Here is a 21792-nt window from a genome sequence, read left to right on the forward strand (position 1 = left end):
TATGAAATCAGTTCCGTGGGCTGCAGCCAGCGTTTTGAAATTTTGAACTAGCTGTAGACTGGAATCAAAACGTATTGGAGTGAAGTTTTTCCTTGAGCCATTTTATTTGGAGTGTATGACCTGGATGGTGATGGAAATGGGTTTCCTGCTATGCGATGCTGACCGGAAGTTTGAAAATCCCAGATACAGATGATTGGGGGGTAGGGACGCAGGGAAGGGGCACAGAGTTCCTGGGTTCATCTAAGTTGGGCCCAAATCTTGGTCTGCCGTTTTTTAACTCTGGGGATCTTTATCGAAAATGGATAACAATATGGGAGTGGGCTCTGTAGGCTTTTTTGAGATTCGTATTTGAGTCTGGGTCAAAGCCCATGGCCCGGAGACAGTCCTGTGACCTGCTTTCCCTTGGGAGGGGGGGAGTCCTGAACCACCAAGAGAGGCTCCAAGAAGGTCCCAGCTTTTTTTCCTAGCAGGAAAGCCTAAACGGACCCTCCCCCGCCCCCCCACCGGGCTCTGATCTGCCCTGCAGACTTTTGGAGTCTAGACCTGCAAACCGCCCTCGGCAGCTTGGGGCTCCATCTGATTTGAGATACTTCCAGTTACCCACTGCTCCCCCCCCCCCCATGCCCACCCAGTTCCTTCTCACGGCCTGGAGACTGTGTGATCTTTTGTCAGATCCTAGGAGGTCTGATAGAACAGATAAGCGTGGCCAGAGAAGGGAGACACCCTCTGTGTGCTGCCCATTGTGCAGCGGGCCCTCAGCGGGAGCTGTGGAGCCGGGGTGGGGGGGGCAGGCCTCTTGCCCATTACCCCCGCCCCCTGCCCAACCAGGGGTTGGAGGCCTGGCAGGGCTGTGCCCTGAAATGGCCCCGTGACCTTGGGCAAGGGAGGGACCTGTGCCTTGCTTCTCTTGTCATCTATAAAATGGTGTAGAGGGTTGAATGAGGTCATCCAGGATTGAGGGTGGGCCCTAAGTCCAATGACAAGTGTCCTTAGGAGACAGGAGGGAGAGGTTTGAGACACAGAGACACACAGAGGAGAAGGCCTTGGGAGCACTGGGAATGACGCACCTAAAGGCCAGGAACGCCAAGCCTTGCCCATAGCCACCGGAAGCCGGCAAGGGGGTGTGGAGGGGGTTCAAAGGGAACCAGCCCTGGTGGCACCTTGACTTTGGACTTCTGGCCCCCAGAACTGTGAGCGAATCAGTGCCCCGTCATTTTAAGCCATCTCATTTGCAGCAGTGGGTTGTGGCAGCTCTAGGAAACGAGAGCGGGTTGGGATGCGAATCACCCCGAGGACCTGGAGCTTGCGGAGGGGGAGCCCCCCCACCATGCTGCTGGTTCTCATTCACCTGCCCAAGGAGACCCTTCTGCACTGCTTCTGCAGACAGCTCCAGGCTTTAGATGCACGTCCCTTGGGTAACCCAACACCCTTTTCCTGTGTGACCTATGTATTTACACATTGAAAAATGAGCTGGAAGTTCAAAAAGGTTCCATAGTTTCAAAGTGGTCATTTTTGTGTAGGAAGTGGCATATGACGTGATTGAAAAGTGCAAGGACTGCTAAAGATTACCTGCAGAGAAGGATACTCCTTCCCCGTGCTCCCCAGTTCTCCTGCTCACCTTTCTAGGGGCTCGGCCAGCGTGCCCCTGTGCTAGAGCAGAACTTTCGCCATATCCTGCAAATACAACGGCCACTATTGGCCCCCAGTGGCTGCCGAGCCCTTGACACGTGGCCAGGGCCAGTGGGGAACTGAATTTTAGAATTAGTCCTTAATTTTCATTTCAGCCGCCACACATGACTAGTGGCTTTGGTATCGGGCGGCCGGGTTTTGGAGGTAGTGCCTGTATATTTCAGACCAGGCCTGGAGGTGTCAGGCTGGATGGACAGGAGCCTGCAGTCTGTTGGGGGAGGCCCTGTGCCCCCAGAGCAGCAATTCTAGAACTGCAGGAAGGGCTGGGAATCCCCTAAGGCTGTCCTGTGGCAGAGGAAGGCACAACCTGGCCCCTTTTGTGCTAAGACCTGTCATGACCCTGGAGCATCCTAAGGGAGGGGTCGGGGCTGGCTTCTGGCACCTTGGAGCCAAAGAGCCCTGGGTTTGATGTGACTCTGCGGCGTGGTCCCATCTGGCACGTCCTGGGGTGTTACTGGTCCTTGCAGGAATGAACTCTGCTAATGCCGATCGCTGAGTTAATTGCTGTGCCTGGAGTATGGGATGCATTGATCGGCAAGGTCTGGGTCATGTGCCTGTTCTTGGATCTGGGGGAGCCCCTTGTGGGGGGGATTGACCCCTGCCCAGAACCATGTGGGCTGAGAATGGGCAGGGTAGGGACCACAAAGACTATTCCCAGGGTGCTTCTTCCCAGAAGAAGACAAAATAGATTCAGCTGGGCAGTCATAAATAAGAGCTTACCACTCTGGGGGGCAGCTGGTCAGCCCAGTCCAGAGAGGGCCCTCAGCTGGGGACTGGAGACAGAGTCTGGGTTTGACCAGAGGCTTGTCTCCACTCCGGGCACAGAAGGGCAGTCTTTTCCTTCTGCTGAACTTGTCTAACAGTCTGCCTAGCCTAGTGACAAAGCGCTTGGACTCTGGGTGCTGACTGCCTAGTTCAAATTCTGTCACTCACCAGCTCTATGACCTTGGACACTCACCCCCTTCTCCTCCTGCTGCCTCAGTTTCTCATCTGTGAAATGGGGTTTCCAGTAGGAGCAACATCATAGGATTGTCCCAAGGATTGGATAAGTTTAATGCATGTAAGTTGTTTAGGACAGGACCTCTGCTCCTTCCTGAGAGTGAGCTGTGGTTACCATTAATTCAGATCCACCATCCCCAGGCTAATCCAGACCCACCCTCGCAGCCTGTTACCTTCTCGATTCTCGCTGATGTCCGGCAGGGCTGCCAGAGAGATGGGGAGAGGAGATTCCAAGTTAGTGGTTGTCTGGGAATATTCTGGAGGGAAAGAACAAAGGCTTGGCACTCTGCATTGGCATGTTCTGCGGGGACGTGGGTGTGAAAAAGCTGGTGACAGAGCCCAGGAGGGAGAGAACCGGAAGTGGACAGGAAACGTGTAACCGTGAGTTCTTGTTAACCACTAAGGGCTTCCAGAAGGAAGCACGCAAAACCTGGGGCTCTTATCCCTTCACCGGTCCACACCGGTTTCCACCCTGGTTTCCCCCTGCCCTGGAAGTTTGTTAGGAACTTTTCAGAAAAGTGGCAATCTCTCTCTCTCTCTCTCCTTTTTCCTGTGCCCTTGTATAACATACCAGAGATGCTGCCTGTGCTTTCCCAATGATGTGCACCAGTGAACAGATTAATCAGAGTTAGAAAGGCGCGGTTCTGTGAGGGTGTTTGGAAGTTTGAGCAGAGGAGTGAAACCCTACGGAGGAGAGCCTGATGTCCAACCTGATACATCTCCTTGATAGTTTACGGCAAATGTTACCAAGTGGAACAGAAGTACAAGTTACATGTGTTCAGCCTGTTTATGTGTTGGCATAGCAGAGAGCTTCATGAAGGGTGCGTAGCAAAGAGCTTCATGAAAGAATCATTAGTCCCCTTTATGAATTATTTATTCAGAGAATTTTAAAAATAACACTTTTTTTTAACCCGCTAAATCCTCAGTGGCTGGAATTTATGGTACAAAACAGTAGCTTGATGGCAGTTCTCCCGCTGTGTCAGACTGCACAGAGTTGAAGGAGTTAATTTGTGTGTCCGATCTTGTTTGCTTGTTTCTGGGCTGGAATACTTAGGAGGAAGGTCTCCAGAGCCCGCTCCATTATGCCTAAATATTTGCGCCTTCTTTCATTCATCTCTCCCTACCCTCATTTTGTGCTTTCCCTGTGGGCGATACTGACAAAGATTGGGAGAGACATGGCAGATGGAGCCTGTCATTGGAGGTCACGGGGCTGAATCAAGAACCTTACCGTACTAAGAATGGGAGAGTCTGGAGAGAAAAAAAAGTCTTGCAGAAGAGAAAAAAAATGGAGATCGTCCCAGATCAGGAGGACCTGGGCAGTGGGAAGATGATAGCTGGGCAGGGTTTGGAAGAGCATTTGGCATCTCAGTCAGCTGGGACAGGGAACACATGCCACAATGCCACCACTTGGAGGAGAGGCAGCGGAGCGCTCTCTGGTTGGAAGGCAGCAGTGGGAGGTCAGGGTGGGCCCTGATTAGAGAAGGATGTGGGTCTTATTCCAAGGGAAGACACGGCTGAGGGAATGGCAGTAGAGTTCAGCATTAAGAGGATCCCAGAAACAGCTCAGAGTAAGGACCAGGGACAGATTTGGTTCCTTCAGAGAAGCCCCTGGAGAGGGTGTTCTGGGTGGGGATGGTCTTTGTCTTGTTCCCTGCCGTGTCCCCTACACCTAGAATGGTGCTCGGCACGCAGTGGAAGGATGATCTACATCTGCTGGGTGACTTCTGTGGAGGAGAGGGCGTGAGAACTTGACTGGGGGGCATGAGAGTTGATGGCAGGGAGCAGCTGCAGGAGGCACGGGCCCACGTGGGGGGACGGAACTCACAAACAGGATGGATGAGCACGGGAGGGACAGAGGTGCCTGAGGCTAAGAGCCTAGGGGAGGTCGATGCCCGAACAGAGACAGGAAATCCCTGAAGAGGGATTTGGAAGGGACGATGGTAAGTGTGGTGGTTTCGGTTAGTGAGTGGCTTCATGAACCAATTAGCAGACCCACTGATGGATGGGAGAAGATAATTAGAGGTCTTTCCGTAGGCATCGGTCCAGCTACTCTGAATCTGCTAATTACAAAATATACCCTGTCCTGTAAGTAAAGGTGGAGGGGTTTAACTATATGCTGACCGCTGGAATTTGGAGATTTTCCTGTGACCACCAGAGGGAGCCCACTATATTCATTAAATTCTATAGAAATTTAACAGGAATTTAAAAGAAAAGGATAATTAAAAAAAAAAAAAAAAAAAAGACTAGAAAGCACCTAGCAGTGAGACACAAAGTCAGGCACCCACTCTGGTGTTTTTTTCTACCAAAATGGAAGATGCCTCAGAATTTTCTAGAAGATTCCAGAATCAAGTGGTTTCCTGGAAGCTGGGATAAATTATGGGAAGGGTAAAATAGCCCTCAGCAAATGCATTCCTAGAACAGTTGCCCCACCCACCCAATGTGTCTGGAGCGCCGTCTGGTTTAGTCGTAGCTGAGAATCCTGAAGCTATGGGAAGAGAGGGACTCAAAGTGTCTTGACCTCAGCTTGGCCAACTCTGTGCCAACTCTTGGGTGACAGGTGCAACTTTTCACTGTGTGGGGTGTCATGTAACTTTGGAGGTAAGGGTTATTAAATTATTAAATGTCCTATAGATCAGGAATTGTTCACAGGGTGGCACTGCCTTTCCTCAGGGTAAGTTCAGGGCGGTCATCCTATCTGGCTTCTCACTGTCCTTCGGATGCCAAAGTGTATTCCACATGGATGGAAGACATCAATGTTAAAAATGAAGCCACAGAGGGCAAGACAAAAATATAGCAGGTCACTGAAAAAAACTATGAAGAAGAAGTAGACTTTCTAAGTGTTGAAGTCCGAAACCAAAAGGCAGTGGTTCTCAACCAGGGAAGATTTTGCCCCCAGGGAAGTTTTGGCAATGTTCGGAGATGTTTCTGGTTTGTCTCAGTATGGGGGGTGGTGGGGAGCTACTGGCGTCAGAGGGGTAGAAGGCCAGGGATGTGGGTAACCATCTTGCATCATATAGGACAGCCCCAACACAAAAAATAACCCTTCCCCAAATGTCAGTGGTGTCGAGGCTGAAAAACCCTTCTCACCTTAACAAAGTTTAAAGGTAAAAAGCTGAAAACAGTTCAACACATACAGTACATGTATCATGAATATTCATGAGGTGTAAAGTGTTCTTGCAAAAGAATAAGGAAAAGTCAAAATGTTTTGTGTGGAAGAGTGGGCAAAGAATATGAATGGGGATTCGCCAGTGAAAAATACAAATGGTGACACTTTCCTTCAGGGGAGACTTATGGGGCACCCAACTCTGTGCCAAGCACTGCTCAGGGAACTTCAAAGATCGTCCATTTAGAATAAATAGTGGAAATTACCAGTAATATGAGATTCTGTTTTCAGGAATCAGATTGATAATGTTTACATTGTTTCGATCTTCCTGGTGGGCATTTGTTCAGATGAAGTCCAAGGGCAGTTGGCTGGAGAATTCTCTCTTGTTTGGGGATTCTATCTTGTTCTCTTCAGGCCTTTAACTGCTTGGATGAGGCCCACCCACATTATGGAGGACAATCTGCTTTCCTCCAAGTCCACATATTTGAATGTTAATCTCATCCCAAAAAGTGCTCACAGAAACATCCAGAATAATGTTGGACCTCACACCTTCATCTCTTCCTTCTCTTGGGGTTCTTCTCCTCCTCACTTCAGCTCTCTCTCTGGTCAGTCAGTTGTCTTACCTGCTTCCTATATGTGGTTAAGTCCTCCCTACACCATCCGTCCACCACTGCCTCCTTTACACCCACATTGGCTCTCGTCCTTTCCAGACCTTTCTCAGGAACAGGGCAAACTGATGTTTGGTTTCAAAGCCTTCCATGGTTTTCTCCTGTCTCTAGGATCAAGTGTGCAAACTGTGTCTGGATATTTCTCCATCTGATTCCTGCCTCCTTCCCTGCACCCATCTCTCACATCATACCACCTTCCTATCTCAAATCCTATGCCCTAGGGAATGACTTAGTTTCAAAACCAGAACCTGTGTGTCATTCCTCTGCCGGAAGCAGCTCTCTCCTCCTGGCGCTCTCCTTGGAGAATCCACCCACATTCTTTCTTCAGGATCCATTGGCTGCACTGGGCTGGCTGGTTACGGACCCTCCACGGGGGTTGGCTGGGGTGACAGGAACCAAGGGCAAACTCAGCCCTTGCAAAGGGAACATGCAGAACTCAGCTCTTTCTGTAAATACGGTGGGTGATTTGTGGTGTGACCCACGGGTCTGTTCAAGGGTGGTTTCAGGGAAGGGCTAAAAAAATCTATTAAGGAAGCTGCCAAACCCGACACTGTCCTTCTGGAATTCCACTCTGTCCAGGAGTGGGGTAGCTTCTTGCCCCCCGTGGGAAAGCCTCTTCGAGGGGTGTTGGCCTCCTTTTTGTTTTTAAACTTGATACAACTGACTCCCTTTCCATTCTTTCCAGTGTTTTCTCCACTTGGCTTTTTTCTCTTTGCTCACTGAGGCATCACTCTGGCCAGGGCTTGGCTCGGCTGAGCCGTGAGTTGGCCCCAGGGTCTGATGATTGGAATCATTTGCATTTGGTTTTGCCCTGGCCTGGGTCCCTTCCCTGTGAATCAGATCCGCTCCTGCTGCCTTGCCTTGGGGCACTTGCCGCCCCGTGTAAGAAATTCCCTACAAGGAAACACTTAAGAACTATCCTTTCTGGGGGCGCCTGGGTGGCTCAGTCTATTAAGCGTCTGCCTTTGGCTCAGGTCAGGATCTCAGGGTCCTGGGATCGAGTCCCACCTCAGGTTCCCCTCTGAGCGGGCAGCCTGCTTCTCCCTCTGCCCCTCCCTCTACTCAGCTCTCTCTCTCTTTCTCTCAAATGAATAAAATCCTAAAAAAAAGAAAGAAAGAAAAGAAAAGAAATATCCTTTCTGGAAAAGCCTTCCCAATCCTTTGCAGCTAACATCCCCTGTACATTCTGCTCTAGCTCCTCCCTTCTTTGCCTAAATAGAGCAGGGTTGGGGAGTTATGTAGACCTGGGCACCCCCAGATGCCTCCCTAGATTGGAAAGCCTTGCCTCTGGGTGGGAGCACCGCCTCCATGTCTTCTTTGCCCTTGGACCGCTGAGCCCTTCTCCCCCCTTGTCCTGGAGCTGGGTTACCCGCAGCTCCTTGCGCGCCCTCACCCTAGGCGTGGCTGACCCCAGCTTGCCTTGCGTGGTCATGAGGCTGAGCAGAAACACAGAAATGTCCCCTCTCCCCCTGCGTCTGCTGGTTTGGTGCGCTCCGTCCACCTGTGCTGCGTGCACCCGCTCACTTCATCGTCCCTAAGTGTGTTGACAGCCGCGTGTCACCGGAGCCAGGTCCTGGGACGAGCCCCAGACCCCTGGGAGAGGCTGCCGTGCGTCTGTGCGGATCACAGGGAGCAGAGGTTCATGCGGAGCAGAGTGGAGGGAGCGCATCTCGGTGGATAGTGATCGAGTTTGCGTTGTCATTAACAACAGAGCCAAGCGGGGCAGACTTTGGGAGCACGGGAAAGTTCTGGAAGGAGTACTGAGCTCCCAAGGCAGACAGGATGGGGCCGTTCTGGGAATCTGGGCAGCGGCAGGTCCCCAGGGGATGGAGGCCTCTTCGATGCGTGCCATCCAACTGTTTTTACATGTGTCACTCTGCTTGAGGTTCGTGGTCCCTACTGCGCATGCCTGGACCCTGGGCTGGTCCCTCCGCCTGGAGCCTCCGCACAGGGCAGAGAGGCAGGGAAGCAGTCCCCGCAGGCTCCAGGATGCCTTTCAGTGTCTGGGAGAGAAGTCCGGCTTCAGATGCAGGTCGATCCAGCCGTGAGAGCCAGCTGTGGCCACCCGTGGGCCCCGTGAGGCGATTCTTCAAACTGTCCATCTCCTTGTCTGTAAAAGGGACAACGTTATGTACATTGTGGGTTTGGTTGAGGATGCTCTGAGATAAATGCATGGGGAAGTGCTTGGCATACAGTAGGCATCTAATAATGTCTGTGGATTTATCACTAAGGAAAGTGATCTGTGGTCCCCAGGAGGTGGGTGAGAGACGGACACAGGTCCTTATTATGGGTGGGCCATGACTGAGGGGGCATGGGCAGCATGACACCATGTGGGGACACTTTCCATTTGCTGCCTCCCCTGCAGAACAGAGTCTCATGTCTGCTCAGACTCTTGGTTCGTTTGGTTCCGGAATCCCCTAGTGAAGCCTGTTCTCCAAGATGGAGAAAGAAGCATCCATCTCCTGGCTCCTCGGGGAGCCCTTGAACTTGATTATCAGCAGGGAGCATTATAAAGCCCTTTTCTTTAGGGCAACCGTGGAGTTTTTCCCCTGTGATGCAGCGAAGGCTCTCCTCTCCCCTGACCCCGCTGTTCTTTTTTAGTTTTTCAGCCCTGCCTTTAGAAATGGGCCTGAATGCCGGCCCAGCTGCCTTCCCCATGAGGTCATGGTTTTCAGGACCCTGGGCTTGAAGTGGCCTGTTGCCTGGTCTGTTTCTTTAGAAGGAGCTTCGTGCGGCCCCCTCACAGGCTAGCACAGAAGTTCAAAGCCCTACAAGCTGAGGTTCTGTGCAGAATGGGGGCTCATGAGGAAGAAAAGTCCAGCAAACAAAGGCCAGTGCATGGCCCAATTTGGATGAGGGCCAGACCTGGTTCCCCCATTAGATACTCACACACCCATCTCCCCTGTGGTGCTTTCTGCCAAATCCACCTTTAAAAACGTATAGATAAGGGATGCCTGGGCGACTCAGTTAAGTGCCTGCCTTCGGCTCAGGTCACGATCCCGGGGTCCAGGGATCAAGTCCCATGTTGCAGCGGTGGGGGGCGGGGGGTGGTCCGTGCTCAGCAGGGAGTCTGCCTCTCCTCCTGCCTCTGCCCCCCATTCATGCTTACTCGCTCGCTCTCAAATAAATAAATGAAATCTTTTTTAAAAAAATGTGTAGACAAGACCACACATGTCCCTGGGAGGGTGAGGGAGGCAGGTGACTTGAGGCAGGGTGGGGAATGCACCAGAAGGACCGGACAGTGACTGTACCCCTGAGCGTCACTGCCTGTCATCCAGGTGTGGTCAGAGGCAGACCGTGTTGGCCCCTGGACTTGCTGAAGGTCAGCGGTGTTGGAAACCGCATACTTATTAGCTGTGACTGTGTCCTCAGAGCGTTCAGAGGGGGTCTGGCCCTGGTCTTAGCACTTTGTCTGTGTATGTATGTACTGTGGGGTGGTGGGAGGCATGGATGGGACACAGGGAAGGTGAAGAGCAGCTACCCAGGAGTGACTGCCTCCCTCCACCCCTCCCACCAGGACTTGGGCTTAATTTCTAGGAGAACAAGGTAGTGCCTTCTTTCCACCCCATGTCTGTTTGCTCCCCAAAACGTACATCCTCTCCTCTTGCCTCCTTCCCTCTTGGGATCCAGGAGCCCCGTCAGGAGGGGGTCTGAGAGGGTCATGCTCTGCTAGCTGGCCCCTGGCCCCTTCTCTGCTAATGGGGATGGGTGTAGAAAAGCAGGGAAGGTGTATGTGTGGAGGGGTTGGTTTCACGTGGGGGGATTTGGGGGGCATAAACTCAGGAGGGAGGGTTTAGGGGAGGGGTAGTTTATAAGAGGGTGAATGCAGGGAGGTTGCTTAGGTGGGAGAAAGTCGAGGTGAGGGAGGGGTGGGGGGTGTGACTCATGATCTCAAGTGTATCTGCTCTGTTCTCATTGGGGGTGGGGCTCTGAGCCCCTCAGGCTGGTGCCAAGTCTGCCCAGAATCTCCTCCAACCCCCTGGGGCTGACTCACTGGGTCTCCAGATCACCTCTTGATGATGGAGTGGCTCCTTTCCTACCCAGAACCAACTGTTTGCTTCCTTGTGAAGGTCCCCATGTCCCCACAGGGCCCCTGTTGTCTCCAGTCTTCTTAGCAGACTGCCCTTCTTTTGTTTAAAAAAAAAAAAATTATTGGGGCACCTGGGTGGCTCAGTGTGTTAAAGCCTCTGCCTTCGGCTCGGGTCATGATCCCAGGGTCCTGGGATCGAGCCCCGCATCGGACTCTCTGCTCATCAGGGACCCTGCTTCTCCCTCTCTCCCTGCCTGCCTCTCTGCCTACTTGTGACCTCTCTCTCTCTCTCTAAAAAAAAAAAAAGAAAAAAATTATTATTATAAAAGAAGGCTGTGCTTCTCAAGGTTACCCCCTCCTCCAAACAACACGGCTCTGAAGTTCAAAGAAAAGTCTCCCTTGTCCCCCAAACCTCCCCACCCTCTCCAATCCCACTCCCTGGATGTAAATATTCTACGCACACATTTAAACTCTTGCGGAAATAAAACAATGCGTGGTATTCTGCACTTTTCTTTCTTCCTTCCTTCCTTTCTTTCTTTCTTTCTTTTTTGTCTTCCCAATTTAAAGTTACAGTTCTCTGTCAGCCCAACCTGCATGGGCTCTAGGGGCCCCGAGCTGGCTTAGGCGGGACCCCCTTCAAATAAACAGCGGACCATGACTCCAGGCAAGGAGCGAGGGCAGCCTCCCCACTTTTCCTCTGCCTTCCTGGACCCCTGCCAACATTTCTTTCCACACCGGTGGTTTTCACTCTTTCCAGGACCAAAGTCTCCCCTGCCTGTCTCCTACCCCTTCTGCTGCTGGCCTCAAGCTTCCATCGGAGGCGGCAGAAAGGTGGTGAATACACAGACCACTAATATTCTGTGTCTCTGCGGTGGGTAGTAGCTTTGGTCACTGTACCATCAGCCGATCTGTCCCTCCTCCGATGTCTGCGTCACTCTTTGTTGTCACGTTTCCTCCAAATAGAGCTTACTGTAGCCGATATCCTAAATTTGCAGCTCCGTGAAATTTGCACAGACAGCACACACCTGGGTCCCGGGGAGGGACCAACCCACGACCCACCCTGCAGAGACACCTCTGCCCGGTCCCGCCCCCCCTTGCCTCTGCAGTTGCCCCGGGCGGTGTGTGTGGGAGGGGTGACTCCTATCCCAGTTTCTCACACAGCAGACTGGCTTTGCCTGTTTTTGTGCTTTACGCTATGTGGAATCACACAGTGTAGATTGTTTGTGTGTTTCGTGGAGCGCGATGAGCTTTGGCCGTTTTGCCCCATGTGGTTGTGGATTGCACATTTGCTCATTTTACAGCTGTTGGGCGTTTGGACAGTTTCCCGGTTTGGGGGTCTTCCGGGTGGGCCTGCTAGGAGCAACCTCGTGTGTGTGTGTGTGTGTGTGTGTGTGTGTGTGTGTTTCTGTGAACATAGATTGCCTGGGCTAGACCAGGGCCTCTGCATTTCCATTAGGGGGACTAAAACCGCCCCCCTCCCCCAAAGGCTATCTGAGATCTTTGAGTGAGATTCGTGGACTACAGATTAGTCTGGGGAGAGATGACATCTTTACCATATTGAGGGCTCCAGGTTATGAACATCGTGGATCGCTGCCATGTATGGGGGTCTTTGATGTGATTCGATAATATTTTATAGTTTGGAACGGGGAGGTCTTACACATTGTCTGTTAGATTTATTCCTAGCAATTTACTTGTTCTGCTGTTTAATCGACAAGTCAATCAATTAATTCTTAATTTTTATATTTAAATTCCGTTAATGTACAGTGTATTATTAGTTTCAGAGGTAGAGGTCGGTGACTCGTGAGTGCTCTAACACGCAGTGCTCGTTGCATCAGGTGCCCTCCTTAGTGCCCGTCACCTGGTTACCCCATCCCCCGTACCCATCTCCCCTCCATCAGCCCTCAGTGTGTTTCCTATAATTAAGAGTCTCTTAAGGTTTGTCTCCCTCTCTGATTTTGTCTGCTGCTGCTATTTTAAATGATAATAGTTTTGAAAAATTGTTTTCCGTTTATTGCCGAGAATTCTTCACGCGGCTCCTATTTCCAGTGTCCTTGGCACCTTTGCGCCAGGCTTAATAGGTTAACGGTCTTTAGATTTTCCACATAGTTTTATCACCTTTTAAAAAAAAATTTTAAAAGATTTTATTTATTTATCTGACAGAGAGAGAGAGAGAGCACAAGCAGGGGGAGCAGCAGGCACAGGGAGGGGGAGAAGCATGCCCCCCGCCGAGCAGGGAGCCTGATTTGGGGCTGGATCCCAGGACCCTGAGATCATGACCTGAGCTGAAGGCAGAGACTTTACCGACTGAGCCACCCTGGCGCTGGTAGTTTCTGTCATCTTGTCTACAAACAGTTTTATTTGTTTCCTATTCTTTGCCTTTTATCTCTTTTACTGGACTCGCTGCTTTGGCTCAGACCTTCCCTCGTGCTGAACAGAAGGATTCCTCGTTCTGGGGCAGACATCCTGGTTTCATAACCGAGATCGGAAAGCGCTAAGTACAACCATTGCTTTAGGGTTTTTGCAGATATTAATCAGATTAAAGAAGTCTTCTCTTCTTACTTTGCAGAGAGGTATGTTTGTCTTTTTAAGTTAGTATTGGGTGTTAAGACTTGTCCAGTGACATTTCTGCATATTATGAACGGATCATATGATAGCTCGCCTTTTTTTTTTTTTTCTGTCAAAACAGTGAATTACATTGATTGATTTTAGTTTGTTTTTTTTTAAGATCGTATTTATTTAATTGACAGAGGGAGACGCAGCGAGAGAGGGAACACAAGCGGGCGGAGTGGGAGAGGGAGAAGCAAACTCCCCACTAGTTCTTTATAATAGCTTTATTAAGTCGGACCTCACAGGGGCACAGGGCTAGCTCAGTCAGAAGGGCATGCCACTCTTGGTCTCAGGGTTGTGAGTTCGAGCACCACATTGGGTGTAGAGATAAATATGAATTTAAAAGAATTTTAAAATAATTTAAAAAATAATTTTAAAAAATTTAATTTAATTTAATTAATTTATTTTTAAAAAGATTTTATTTATTTATTTGACAGGCAGAGATCACAAGTAGGCAGAGAGGCAGGCAGAGAGAGAGGAGGAAGCAGGCTCCCTGCTGAGCAGAGAGCCCGATTCAGGGCTCGATCCCAGGACCCCGGGATCATGACCCGAGCCGAACGCAGAGTCTTAACCCACTGAGCCACCCAGGTGCCCCTAAAAAAAATTTTAAAAGAAAAAGAGGGGCGCCTGGGTGGCTCAGTGGGTTAAGCCTCTGCCTCCGGCTCGGGTCATGATCTCAGGGTCCTGGGATCAAGCCCCGCATCGGGCTCTCTGCTCAGCAGGGAGCCTGCTTCCCCTCTCTCTGCCTGCCTCTCTGCCTACTTGTGATTTCTCTGTCAAATAAATAAATAAAATCTTAAAAAAAAAAAAAGAAAAGAAAAAAAGAAAAAAGATGGAGGGGTGCCTGGGTGGCTCAGTTGGTTAAGCAACTGCCTTCAGCTCAGGTCATGATCCTGGAGTCCTGGGATCAAGTCCCACATCGGGCTCCCTGCTCAGCGGAGAGTCTGCTTCTCTCTCTGACACCTCTTCCCTCTCATGCTCCCTCTCTCTCATTCTTTCTCTCCCTCTCTCTCAAAAAAAATAAAATCTTTTTTTTAAAAAAAGATGGAACTCACATACCATATAATTCATCTATTTAAATGTGCAATTCGCGGATCTCTGAGTCTGTGCAGAGAGGTTCAGCCATCCCCACGGTTGTGTTTAGACCATTTCCGTCACCCCACACATTCCCCCTAACCCCCGTCACTCCCAGCCGCTGGAAACCGCTCATCTATTTTTTGTTCCTCTTTTCCTCTTTCTGGGCCTTTCCTGTAAATGACATTGTAACGACGTGGCCTTTTGTGTCTGGCCTCCTGTACTTAGGATAATATTTTCCAGGCTTGTCCTCGTGTGGAATGCACCACATGTCATTCCTGTTTAAGGCTGAATAATACTCCATGGCGTGGATATACCACATACGGTGTATCCCTTCGTCCCCTAATGGACCTCTGGGTTTCTGCTCTTTGGCCGTTAGTGGGTACAGCCGCCACGAACATTCGAGTACAAGCTTTTGTGTGAGCATGTGTTTTCATTTCTCTGGGCTGTATACTCAGGCGTGGAATTGCTGACTCACAGGCTTCATTATTTTTTATTGCGAAACCATAATACGGATATACCGAAGCGTATTTAACGACTGTGTTAGGGACGGTCCTTTCCCATGTTTGCATTCTTGCTGTTGAACTGTGCTCCAGCCCTGCTACTCAAAATGCGGCTTGCCAGTGGGTGCCAGCCTGGGAAATGTTTGCCATGGGCCCGTAACAAGGTTAGGATAGAAACTGAGAGTATTTGGCAACTTTTAGAGCAGTTGGAGCCGTCATTTTATGTCTGTTGAATCTAATAATAAAACACGTGGGTGAGGACTTTTATGTTTTTGGTTTTAAAATTTTTATTTTCTGCTGCATCATCTTTTTCGGAGTTACCCCCAACCCACCCTCCCTCTGGCTCCCCAAGCTGGAAGTCAGGATACAAAACACAGCCAGCCCTCGCCCAGGGGTCAGGTGGTGCACCTCCTTGCTCCCGTGTTTCTGGAGGAATCATTCTGAGAGGTGCAGCTGCTAGGCTGAGGCCGGAGGCTGAGAAGTGAAGCAGCCATTTGGGTCGCGTTGAGGGGACGGGACGAGGAGCCTCCATTTCAGGCCCTCCGCAGTGATTGATGACGATAATTGGTCATTCAGACATGTGGATACACAAAATGCACAGCAGACCCGTGAACAAAAAGGGTTTGGACTGCTCAGGGCCACTGATCTGCAGCACAGACGGTGTATTTCCTCTTCCTCATGATTCTCGTCATCACGTTTCCTTTTCTGTCACTTTGTTGTAAGAATCCAGTAGGCAGGAGCGCCTGGGCAGCTCAGTTGGTGAAGCCTCCGAGTCTTGATTTCGGCTCTGATCATGATCTCGGGGTCGCAGGATCGAGCCCCACTGTCGGACTCCACACTCAGCGGGAAGTCTGCTTGGGATTCTCTCTCTTCCTCTCCCTCTGTCCCTCCCCCTGACCCAGATTAAGATGATATATAACACATTTAATGTACAAAATATGTGTTCATTGACTTTGTTATCGGTAAGGCTTCTGGGCGACAGCAGGCTATTAGTCATTAAACATTTTGGGCGTCAGAAGTTACACGCAGGTTTTTGAGTGAATGAGGGTAGGGAGGGCGGTTGATGGCCCTAATACCGGTGCTATTCAGGGCTCAACTGTGTACATGTATTTCAGCCTCAAACGGTGTTCAGCCTCAAAAAGGAAGGGTATTCTGACACTCGTTACCAACAGGGATGAACCTGGGGGACACCATGGGGAGTGAAGTAAGCCGGTCACAGTGGAACGAAGACTGTGTGATTCCATGTATAGGATGCACTTTGAGGAGTCAAATTCACCGAGCCGGAAAGGGGAATGGTGGCTGCCAGGGGCTGGGAGAGGGGAGAACAGGCAGGTGTTTGATGGGGACAGGGCTTCAGTCTGGGTGAGGAAGGAGTGTGGGGAGTGGGGGGCGTGGGGGGGGTGATGGTTACACAGTGGTGTGAATGGCCTTCATGCCACTGAGCGGCGTACTTTAAAAATGGTTAAGAGGGAAAAAAGAGGGGCACCTGCCTTCGGCTCGGGTCATGATGTCAGGGTCCTGGGATCCAGCCCCAAATCCGGCTCTCTGCTCAGCGGGGAGCCTGCTTCCCCCCCGCCACCCCCGCCTGCGTCTCTGCCTGCTTGTGATCTCTCTCTCTCTGTCAAATAAATAAATAAAATCTTTAAAAAAAAAAAAAGGGGGAGAGGGAGAAGAGAGATGAACTCTCTGCCTAGTGAGCACACAGTGAGGCTGTGGAGGGAGAGGGAGTTCTGGTCCCTTCCTCTAAGGGCACTAATCCCATCGTGCAGTTGACCTCACATAAACCTAGTTGCCTCCCAAAGGCCCCACCTCTAAATATCATGCCATTGGGGTTAGGGCTCGAACAAATGTATTTGGGGTGAGGGGTGGGACACAAACATTCAATCCATAGCACCCATTCACTTGCCTGTGGCCTTGGACACATCCCTTCAGTGCCTCGAGACTGAGTTTCCCCATCTGTAAAATGGGAGCAGTCACAGTGCACCCCCCACCCCCATGTATACGACTCAGTTGAAGTGATAAGCGCAGACACCTTTGTCAGCTGCAGCTCCGGGAGCTTCCACTTGTCAGGGGTCCACGGGAGTCTGTCTCAGGCGCGCTGGTGGCCCTTTGGGCCAAGTGCGTGTGGCATTCGGTGGAAGGACACTCCTGCTGTTCCATGTCCTCAAGGCTCCTGAAAAGGCCTCTTCCACGCTCCTGGTTGTTTTTCAGATGAAGGCAGCCACGGAGTTAAGCCATTCTCAGGGGCCTGGGCCAAGACATGGCTACAGAGGTTTCTCTTGAAAACCTGATTATTTTAAAAGGGATAATACTAAATCATGACCAGGTAAACAGACTCTGGAAAAAATGTGCCTGGTGTAAATCCTCACGTCAGAGTTCCGTCAGCTTTGGATTCTGCACAGGGGTGACCTGGGGGCTCAGCTGGGACTGGACCTGAGGAGGGAGGCGTGTCTCTGAGCAAACCCCGCCCATGTCAGCAGGTGCCGGCCCCCAGTTGGCCTGCGTGCCCATGCTCACAGGGGTGCAGAGTGTGGCCGCACTCTCCCACTGGGTGCATCCCCTGTTCTGGGGGTCAGTCTGTGTCATGCCCCACTCCGAGGGCTTTGGCAGTCCCCGGCACGGCTGGTGCTAGAGCTCAGTTCCTGGAGGGCTGAGAAAGGCACAGGGCATCTTTGGATTTTCATCGGCTTAGAGGGGGTATGCGGGATGCTGGGGCCCGCCTGGGTCAGCTTCAAAGGCTGAGGATCAGCTAGCGCTGAACATCCTGGCAATATGCAGGGTGGTGGGGGTCCTCCCTCACGTTGCCCCTGGAGCTTGCCATGGTTTGGTTTGGTTACTTGGTTTTGCCAACAGCACCAGAATAGGTAGGAAACACCACAGTAGGGAGCTCTGAATCCAGGGCAGCCTAAAAGCCAGTGTATCAGGCCTGCATTCCCCTGCGGATAACAGAAACCCTCACTGAAACTCCCAGGGATTTACGTGCCTTGCTTGACGGTTCCCGAGGTGGGCGGCCCAGAGCTGGTGTGGCTGCTCCAGGACGTTTCCCGAACCTGGCTCCTTTTATCTTTTCATCCCTCCATCTCTTGCAGCAGGTCTTTATCTCCACTGAGAGATCAGGGAGAATGGGGTTGGAATGAGGGTTGGGTCAGTCCCTGGTAGGCAATACAAAGAGTGTTAGACTTAAAATCAAGACAAAGGAGTCCACGTCCTTCCCTGGGTCACCTTGGGGCAAATGACCTCCATCTTCTGGACTTTTCCCCACCTGTCAGATGGCCAGGTTGCACTATGTTATCTCAGAATCCCCTTCCTTCTAGTTCCAGGCTCCACCTTGATTGCTGGGTTACAAACTACCCCCCCAAGTTTTGTCACTTAAAATGTTTACTTTGCTTATGAATCTGCAATACAGGGAGGGCTTGGTGGGGACGGGCGGTCTCTGCTCCAGTCCGTGCTGTCTGGGAGGCGGGGATCATGTGAAGGGTCATACCGTGTCTGGCAGGGGATGGCGGGGTTCCCTGGGACCTCAGCTGGGGCTGAGTCTGGATTTCTGTGTGGCTGCTCGACTTCCCCACAAGGTGGTCACTGCGTTCTAAGGGCGAGTTCATCAACAGGCTTTCATGGACCATTTCTTTTGTGCCTAGCACTGTGCTGGGCATGATGAGTTAAAAATCAGGCCTGAGGTTGGGCCCCATCCGTTGGAATTTTGAAGTTCCGCTGGGGAGGCAGACAACCAGGAGTGCTCCCACCTAGTGGAGTCAGCTGCGTCTGATTTCAGCCCGTTTTGGCGTCTACACTGGTCTCAGCAGAGAGGCGGCAATGGCCACTGTCTTGGTCAGTGACAGAAACTGATATGCACGCCATGTACAGCCCCCTCTCACACTAATTCTGAGCTTGGCTGTGCAGATTGCTTTGGGCAATCTGACATTAGCAAGTGTGGTCCATGTAGAGTAGGACAGGCCACTCGTATGCTGGGGCTCCGTGCCATTGGAACTCCCTCAGTAGAACCCAGCGACCCAGCTAGGAAGAAGCTCAGTGTTAGACTATGGAGGCATAGGAGGCCACCTGGAGAGAGACCGTCACAGACATCCCAGCCACTTAGACAAGCTCTCCCCCGAATCGCAGCCACGTGAGTGACGTCACCTGTCACCATGTGGAACCAGTTCAGCCCAGTCAATCTACAGAATCATGAGAAGCAGCTCTTTGATGTTTTAGGACGTTAAGTTTTGGGTCAGATCGTCATGTGGCCAGAGATGACTGATACGCCCTCTCTAAGCAGTGGCAAGACGGGCCACCACAGACTCCAAGCTCCGGTGCACTGAGAGCACCTCTTTGGCATTCATTTTCACAAAGGGGATAGGAGCGGCCCTCATTTAACAAACGCAAGCCACTCGTTGATCTTGGAACCAATCGCTGTGTCCCGTGATGGGGGTGGGGAATGTGTGTGCCCATTCTTATAGCTGGAGCAGGGCGTGGGGTTTGGTCCCACCCAACCCATGAACTGGGGTGGGGTAAGGAAGGCAGAGAAATGACGCTGTTATCGCCAGAAAGGTGGAGTGGGGGGCGGTGAGGGGAGGAGTGGAGACTTAACAGTCAGACTCAACAGATAATCCTTTGCAGGGGGTAGGCTAAATCAGTGAGGGGAGAGTGAGTAATTGGGCATGGGCTGAGTTGAGAAAGAATTTGTTAAAGGACTAATATTTAAGCCAGGACTTGTTATAATGAAGGGACAAGGGTCTTAGGAAGCAAGTGCGCTGAAGGGTACAACAGGAGATAGAAGCAGGCCCAGAGGTGGTAGTTAGCGCACTCAGGGTGAGTGACAGCTGGACGTGGGTGCCACATTGCACTCAAAGAGAGCCAGATGTCTTTTTTTTTTTTTTCTGAAGATTTTATTTATTTATTTGAGAGACAGAGATCACAAGTAGGCAGAGGGGCAGGCAGAGAGATAGGAGGAAGCAGTGTCCCTGCTGAGCAGAGAGCCCGATGCGGGGCTCCATCCCAGGACCCTGGGATCATGACCTGAGCCAAAGGCAGAGGCTTAAGCCACTGAGCCACCCAGGCACCCCCAGAAACGGTTCATTTTGTCACCTGCCATTTCAGACCGTTTATCCGAGGGAGGAGAGGCTGCATTTGTCTGGGCCAAGCTACCGTCAGCTGTCCCAGGTTTGTAGTGAAGAGGCGTGGGGATCCCTCAGTATCCACACCACCCTGGGTTCGGGGGCACCAAGTCGGGGTTCTGAGTGGCAGCTTAGAGCCGGGTCCCAGGGGAGACCTCAGAGGCTGCCCTAAGCCAGACACACAGTTGTCCCAGCGCTCGGTAGAGGCAGGCACCCCCATCCCACCCCAGCTGGTCACGGTCATCAGGACAGTGTGTACCCAGGGATATGCCTGGAGCAAGCTTGTGCCCCAGCAGCCATCCAGGCCAGCTGCCTCCTGGAAATAGACCCCAAGTAGGAGCCATTCCCACAGGGCTGACGTGTGCCCAGGGGGCCTGTCGCTGCTGGCAGATGCCCAGGAATGGGAGGAGGGGGTTGGCCTCGAATCTCTGGACAGAGAGATGGAGAAGTGGGAAAGCCGTCGGGGAGGCTGTGAGGGATTGGTGTTTGTAAACGTGTAAGTAGCTTTCCGGCTCAGGCATTCCCCTCGAGGATGCTGCTCTGCTCCTTCACCCCCTGGCCTTTGCCCTGTGCCCTCCCATGTACCCCCTTCCTGCACAGCTCGCCTGCCAGCCCCCCATCCCCAGGCCCTGCCTGCCCACACCCCTTTGGGGTGCCCCTCTGGGGGGACTGTCACCCCACCTTTTCCAGTTCGGCTTTTTGACCCCTCCAGTATCAGATGCCCTCCCGGGGTGGGTGCTTAGCTTCCAGGCCTCCCCACCCCCTCCCCTGCCAGGCTCTGAGTGGCCTAGCAGTCTCTGTCAGCGGACGCAGCAAACGAGGCCCCCTTTCTCCATGGCAGCAGCTGGGGCATGAGTAAAGACAGAAACAGTTTCACACGGTGTCTGGTGTAATCAGTTGGAGGCTGAGGAGCAGCGGGATGGAATCATTCCTGAACCCCCCGAACTGCCATTTGTCGACCCCTATATCTGGGCAGCAGAGCCATGGGGCTGAGGGAGCAGCAGCTCTTGAGTCTGAACGCCCATGTCGGGGTTCCAGCCCTTTGAGGTCAGCCTGCCCCCCACCATATCGCCAGCTCAGGCGTGGCGAACCCCGTGGTGCACTCATCATGTGAGGCTGGCCCCTCACTGTCCCCCAGCTTCACGCCTCTACCCACACTCCTCGGCATCCTCCCGGCCCCCGGCGTTCCTGTGTCAGCTTCATTCGGAAGGTGGGCTCTTCCCCTGGGGGCTGGGGGTGGTGACAGCTCCAGGCCCCATCCTAACAACCCGCAGTCCCAGAAGCATCCTGCAGGGGCTTTCCACTTTCAAGGTCCACCCACACTCACCTCCTCCAGGAAGCCACCTCTGATGACTCCAGCCCTTTCTTCATTATTCCACCCCCAGAACCCCCTGGACCCTCGGCTTCTCTGGGCCCGCTCAGGCTGTGTCTGTCTCTTACCTCAGGCTGTGACCATTGTCCGCTTTTGATACATTTGGGCTTTGGCCTCGTGTGTCCTGTGGGATCGTCTTCTCTATCCGTGAAGCTTTTCCTGTGAGTTCTGGGCCCATTGGCTTTTTCCCTTTTGTGCTGATTTTATTAGGCAAAGCCTCAGGGTCCTGGGGTTTGCACCACTGTTGTAGCTTGTCCTCTCTTGGCCATGTGAGCTTAGCCAAGTCGTTCAACCTCTTAGTGCCCGCATCTCTTCGTCTGTGCAAAGGGGATGGGAGCACCAGCCTTAAAGAATTGTGTGGATCGAAGAGGAGCACTTACAGAAGCCGAGTATGGCGTGTCATGAACAGCTGGGGAATGAGAGAGTAAATCAGCCAGTGAGTGAATCAGTCAGAGTCAGTCAGTCCTACGTGGCAGGTAGGACTCGAGACTGGAACTCTACAGAAAAAGCAAATCCTGTTTTGTGGTGTTGGGGCAGCCTCAGCCTAAACAGTGCGGCAAGAACCAGCCATGGGTTGCCTGCCTTAGCGGGGCTGTTCTAGAAGCCGGGGCAGAGCTGTGGAGAATCGGTAGGGCG

General features: G+C 52.0%; 1 protein-coding gene across 1 annotated transcript in view; it reads left to right on the forward strand.

Annotated features, from left to right (window-relative positions):
* Positions 1–21792, forward strand: part of COL23A1 (collagen type XXIII alpha 1 chain) — a gene marked incomplete at its 5' end in the record, with an annotated part of 301516 nt that overhangs the window by 24588 nt on the left and 255136 nt on the right. The window lies entirely within an intron of this gene.

This window comes from Martes martes (assembly GCF_963455335.1).
Source record: "Martes martes genome assembly, chromosome: 5".
NCBI classification, from domain to species: domain Eukaryota; kingdom Metazoa; phylum Chordata; class Mammalia; order Carnivora; family Mustelidae; genus Martes; species Martes martes.